This window comes from Cydia pomonella, chromosome 4 (genome assembly GCF_033807575.1).
Source record: "Cydia pomonella isolate Wapato2018A chromosome 4, ilCydPomo1, whole genome shotgun sequence".
NCBI lineage: Eukaryota > Metazoa > Arthropoda > Insecta > Lepidoptera > Tortricidae > Cydia > Cydia pomonella.
Genome location: NC_084706.1, coordinates 21,010,901 through 21,017,234, shown reverse-complemented (window position 1 = coordinate 21,017,234; position 6,334 = coordinate 21,010,901). Strand labels below are relative to the sequence as shown.

Below are 6,334 nucleotides of genomic sequence, written 5' to 3'. Positions count from 1 at the left end.
AGCATTTTATTTTAATACCTACCTATTGAAAGCACAGTTTAGTTTCTCCACGTGTCTTCCTTGTATTTCATAACAGGTTTCGCAACGTCGTTTGACTGACTCCATCACGTGGCGAAGATTGATGGTATCTCTGAGTTTCTGAAAAACTTCAGTTATCTTGTTTCTCAGTTCTTCTTCTACCTCCTTCCTCTACTACTCTCAGGGTCAAGTGCAAAATGGCGGAGGATTCGGTCTTGTAATGGAACTGGTACTTTATCGCGAAAAGCTACTACCTCCACCCTTCCAGTCACGGGCAAACCTTCGCGAACTTGCTGTATTGCGTTTACAACTACTCGAGCGTTTCTTGGTACAATTCGATCAGGGAATCGCTCTCTGTACACGCTCGCACAACGCTCGATTACCATTTTGTAATGCTTCACCGTAAATGTTTTTTTTTATTTTATATATTTATGGCCTGGATGCGAGTCCTTTAAGCCAAGTCCTTGTTTTGTTCAAAACACCACCGTAAATGAAAATAAAGTCCATTAATTCGGGAGCAGTAAAAGTTGTTAAACGAGGCATTTTTATAACTTACGATTACTTCTGTATTGAATAACTGACATTGTTAAATCAAAGTTGTAATAAAGTAAAAACCATTTAACTTTACTTAAGAGTTTGTCACGTTTTGAAACAATGTACCAAACTTTATGCTGTTTAGACCGTGTAGTTAATTCTTGAAATTTAGGTAATAATACAATTATCAGGCGGATTTATTTCCCATCATCTGGTATAACAAAATCAGACAAATGAAATACTAAATGATATCATAATAATTATCTTTCTCGTATTAAAAAAAAAACCTACTAATATGAAATGCATTTTCAGAAAAGGTGCTATCAAAGTATGTCTATGCTCAGTATTAGGACACATCACGTCAAGTATTACTTATCGTGACTGATTAAAATGACATTAAGTAGATGAAGTCAGTTCTTTGTTGATAAAAATGATAAATAAATAATATTTAATATCTTTAACATGCCTAGTAGCAGTCTGTCTACCAAAATAACCATAAAAAATATTAAATGCAGTGTAATACTAACATGTGATTAGTCCTGCAGATATTAGGTAAGTTTGTAAATGCGTAGTATCGATATTCTGGTAACGCAATCATGTTTACAGTACATTGCTGCTGATAAAATTTTCAAAAATTAATTATGGGGTCACAGTTAAGTGTAACTTAATAAAACATCTTAATTTATGATTACACTAATGAGTTCTATGTCTGGTTTACCTTATCGCCCGTATTAGATTTACACACTGTATATATACCGACAGTTTCTATCTTACAAAAAAACGGTAGATTAAAGATATGATAATAATAAATGTCAATCCATAAATCCATAAAATCATCATTATGAAATCATCTACTTGTTTCAGATTTTACTGAAATTCCTGCCTTCCAACTGATTCACTTCCGTACATGAAAGCATAACTCGTTTCAGGTCACATTAAATTATCGGAACGAGAAGTCATCACACAACTTCTCTAAGCATTTGGTGACTTCCGTTTGAATGCTGGCCAAGAATTCTAAAACTTGCTTTGTTTATTTACTCGTTAGTTTGTTTATGATTTCGCTGTTAAGTTAATGCAGTATAATTAACTTCAAAATGCACAATTATTTTATCCGATGAACTCATTTGCAAACATTAGTTTTATCAGAGTCCTAAATTAAAAGTTAACGGAGATCAGTACCCCTAGTGTAAATATTTTCGACAGCGAAACGTGACGTACGCGTTTGCGTTAAGTGTCATTTTGTATGAGATTTTTGACTTTCCAAAACGTCCCGCTTGGCGCGCTGTTCAAAATCCCATACAAAATGAGACTTAACCTAAACGCGAAAGTTACGTTACGCTATCGAATGAAAGTTACACTAGGGGTACTGTTTGTAATTCAAATAATTATACCTACCTAGGTATAATCACGCTATTAGTTATTTTACCGACACTAGCGACGCTAGTGTGGGGTGTCTCTAAAGAGCATAGAACGTAGAATGGCATGACTTTATAAACAAAAGAAACATAAATATTATAAAGCTAAATTTAAAACACGATAACTACGTTCTACACTCCGTATTCGACAGGTCAGTGATTTAGCTAGACACGGAACAAATAGGGAATGAGTTCAGAGGAACAATAATGACTCACTAAGACATGCCTTACTCCACAAACGCTTTACCTCATTAATTCGCAATAAATTATATGTGTTTTGGTTACACATAGCTTCGTGTTTTGCTGGTAAAACACGTTATTTTTGTTGAGTTCCGGCGGAGTCAAAATATTGATAATACCTATGTGGCTAAACGGCTAGCCAAATATTCAAAAATTCACACCTTAAAATCCCACCAGAAGTTAAAACTAAGTAGTTCAGGACTCTAAAGATACTCTTAGCCGGCTTAAAATATGTAAAGTACATACCTACATTGTTAAAGTGGCCAGAAAATGACCAATAAATGGACGAGTTGGTTTCAGATACGACGAGTCCATCTATTGCACGAGTCACGGTCGAGTTATTAGGTAGGTACAAAGTGCTTTTCACGACATTGACAACTGCGAGTAAATTATTAAAATATATAGTTTAAAATCCTTTTACGGGAGACAACACATTAGGTGTTTAATTTTTTTGAATTTTCAATTTTCATCTGATATCGCTCGAATGCTTGTTCTTACTGATAAAAAAAATTATGCAAAAAAAAAACAGTTAATTTAGTAAGTAAAAAAATTGTTCAAATTTAAATGAAATTGGGTAATCGAGTAGTAGAGGACATTATATTTTAATCATTAAATTATGAGCAGACGCGATCAAATAATTATGGAGCTAGAAGGCCAAAAAGCTATTTGTGAGGGGTCTTGCCATCCTGGTCATCTTATGTTCAAAAAAGTATGGTCAAGTTTGGTATCAAATGAAAGTGTTCGGTTTACACATTTATAATATATATTTATTACATTAAAAAAAACAATGTATTTGTCATTTGACAAGACAGATTAAGGCTTGCCACAGATATAGTTTATTTTAATATCTATGGTGACTTAAATCTGTTACTAAGGGCTCCACATACCTTGCGATAAATCGCACGCGATTTTCGATCCTTTGCCGACTAAGTCGGTGCATTCAGTTAATCGATCTTTTTGTCGAACCGCGAGTTCTCAGTTCGCGGCGAACTACTCGTATTAATATGTTTATGATTAGCTTTATGTTATACGTATATAGGAACGTACCTAGTTTAATGAAAAACCTTATAGTATGTCCTTAAACTACGTCCGAAGTAAGGTATGGGCACTGTGAATGTTATCTCGCTTTGTGTGATAGGGCACAGCACAGCTCATGTCATTCCAGATCCAGAGCAGAGCTCAACTGGGTACCTCCACCTTACAGAAAACCACAGCCAAATAACACTCGACCCTACTCATAGTATTGTGCTCCTGCTGGTGTGTAAGGTCGCCAGATCTCAACGAGGGTACGGAGTGTTAGAGTCTGCAACGCGCATTTAACAAATCTGGCTGGAGTCGCAGGCGTCCATAGGCTACGGAAACTGCTTACCATCAGGCGGGCCGAATACTTGTTTTCCACCGACATAGTATTTAAAAAAAAGACCTACATGTAGTGTCGCATCCTCGCTGCGGTCAACCGCGACCGCAAGCAGCGTATTTTTACTAAATTTAAAAAAGTTTTTTGTTTTTGTTGTTAATTTTATTTATTGTTTATTTGTTATAGCGACAATAGAAAACACAGAGAAAATATCAACTGCCTACATATAATGTATCGGTTCTTGAATCTAGCCTACTGACAGACAGTCACTCACACTGTCCGTCGGACAGATGAGCTTAGGCCCGACAGTCACATTTCGGGTACGGAACCCTGCAATCTATATTTATGATGTGTATGTATATTTGTGACGCGGCGGTGACATAGTTGCTGTATGGGTTTATGCACTATGCAAGGGGTTGTACCTATGCAATCCAGGTAAAATGGAGTGGAGTAAAACGAAAACCAAACAACGATTTTATTCGACAGTAATAATCCTCAAAGTGTAATTACGGAATCACCTCGAAAACTATAATAAACGTGAATGAACACTTAAACTATTTTGGAATAACATGTCTGTCAGCGAACGTAGTGAATTTACACTAAATCGAACTCCCCCAAACAAACATGTCCGAATTCCGCCAAAAGAAAACAAACGTCGCGGGCGTGAATCTGCCACGGGCCCACGCGGCGAGTCATGCGTAACCATTGAACTGATCCTAAATACAGCTCTCTGTTTACTTTCCTAGAAGATATAATGCTGGTGGGTTAATTTGGGAGCTGCAGGCTGAAAATAATCTCACGTACGCCGGCTGGATATAGATGGAATGCACGTGCCCCGCTTTACCTTTTTTGGACATGGTTACATGTTTTTGAAGGTTGTGGTAATTTGCTTCTATGCATTTTATTTTAAAAAGCGCTGGTCGCCTAGCGGTAAGAGCTTGTGACTTGCAATCCGGAGTACGCGGGTTCAATACCCAGCTCGTACCAATTAGTTTTTCGGAACTTATGTACGAAATATCATTCGATATTTACCAGTCGCTTTTCGGTGATGAAAAACATCGTGAGGAAACCGGAGTAATCCCAATAAGGCTTAGTTTACCCTCTGGGTTGGATGGTCAGATGGCAGTCGCTTTCGTAAAAACTAGTGCCTACGCCAAGTCTTGGGATTAGTTGTCAAGCGGACCCCAGGCTTCCATGAGCCCCGGCAAAATGCCAGGACAACGCGAGGAAGAAGAAGAAGAAATATTTTATTTTAGCAAGGTATGCAAAGTAACGTGTTATTAGATCCGGTCAGTAGACACTTTCTGCATTTGCTGCTTAGAGCAACCGTTAAACAAAGTTATAAAGGTACTGTTCATCTCAGCAGTGTCCGGCAACCAGACAGATTTAATAGCTCCAAACAATTGTGATCAAAATGTTATAATTTATTATACACCCCACTACCCGGGTAAATCTCCTCTCATGGTTGGTGATGGTGGAGCAAGATGAATTAGAACATCATAGTCATCCATCCCTAAACGTCCTCACAAATTCCTCATAATTAGATTACAATGGAGAATGGTTCAAAGTGGATTGAAAAGAACCGCGGTTGCCTTATCTTAGTATCTGAGATATTTTGCGTTGGTTTACGCACACGGTGGCCTCAAACAAGAGCAGTCGTAAAATTGTGTAAAAAATGCCACTTTTTTTTTCATTTTTCCAGTTTATTATAATCCTACGTATTTTATTTTTATGATGTTGCATTAAAATGGAAAATGGTCTATCAAATGACACCAATATCACCAAAATCGGTTACTGGACTGATGAATGATTACTAAATAAACACTGAAAATTGCGGTAATTTTTAGCTCCGAATGCGTTGTCGTTTCTAACGCAGAATCAGCGCCATCTATGTCAGCGGCACATACAGTTCCGAGTAATGGCTACTCTCCTCAATACACTGATAGCAAAATTTTACATATTGGGTATGATGGTTATATTATAGCTACGATATAATTATATACATAGTAGCATAAGTAGCATTATATATATCTCTACCTCTGCCGCTACTAGACAGGCTATGCCTAGTGTGGAAGTCAGTATAACATTATTATTATATTCATGTTCCGAGTTATGCTATCAAAATCATTGCAAACTTATATTGGCCCAACCCTAATGCGTAAAACACATGTATTTTTAGTATATTTTCTTTCCTGCCAAGGCACCGGCAGCGGGGTGCAAGGGGATGCACATGCACCCCAGTGCACCCCCTTGCACCCCGCTACCGGCGCCCATGCATGTTTAAACTTATTTTTGTCAAATAATTTTTTTTATTTTTTAGATATAAGCTACCGCGCCATAATACTTTTACGTTTTTGATCTACATAGATGTGTTTTTGATCCGAGCCCCTTTTTAAAGACATTTTACGTTAAAATGCGAAAAATGTCAAACGGACCCCCTCGTGCTAAATATACCCCGCTAGCGTGCGATAGCCGTGGTGAATATGAAACTAAATTTTTAACTATAAACATATTTTCAATAAAGTCAATATCCAGGAAGGAAACGTTTGTGTGGAGACGCGTTCGTCCACTATCGTCTTGAGGGCAGACGGATTCGGTTTAAAATATAATTTTATGTAATTAATAATTGATCCTCGTCGTTATCTCTCTGTTTTTTTGTCCTTCTAAGGCTGTTTGATCAGTCTAGCTAGTGTCTGGGTTTCTCGCGCTAAGTTTTTAAAGTTTGTCCAAATTACAGCATTCGTATAGATATTCGTTTATCGACTCCGAG

The 6,334-nt window shown here is 37.2% G+C and overlaps 1 long non-coding RNA gene across 1 annotated transcript; it reads left to right on the top strand.

Moving 5' to 3' along the window:
• Positions 1-869: 869 nt before the first annotated feature.
• On the top strand, positions 870-1,720 carry LOC133517248 (uncharacterized). The gene is made up of 2 exons (XR_009799346.1): positions 870-1,104; positions 1,417-1,720. It is a non-coding gene; the product is annotated as an uncharacterized LOC133517248 (long non-coding RNA).
• The last annotated feature ends 4,614 nt before the right edge of the window (positions 1,721-6,334 follow it).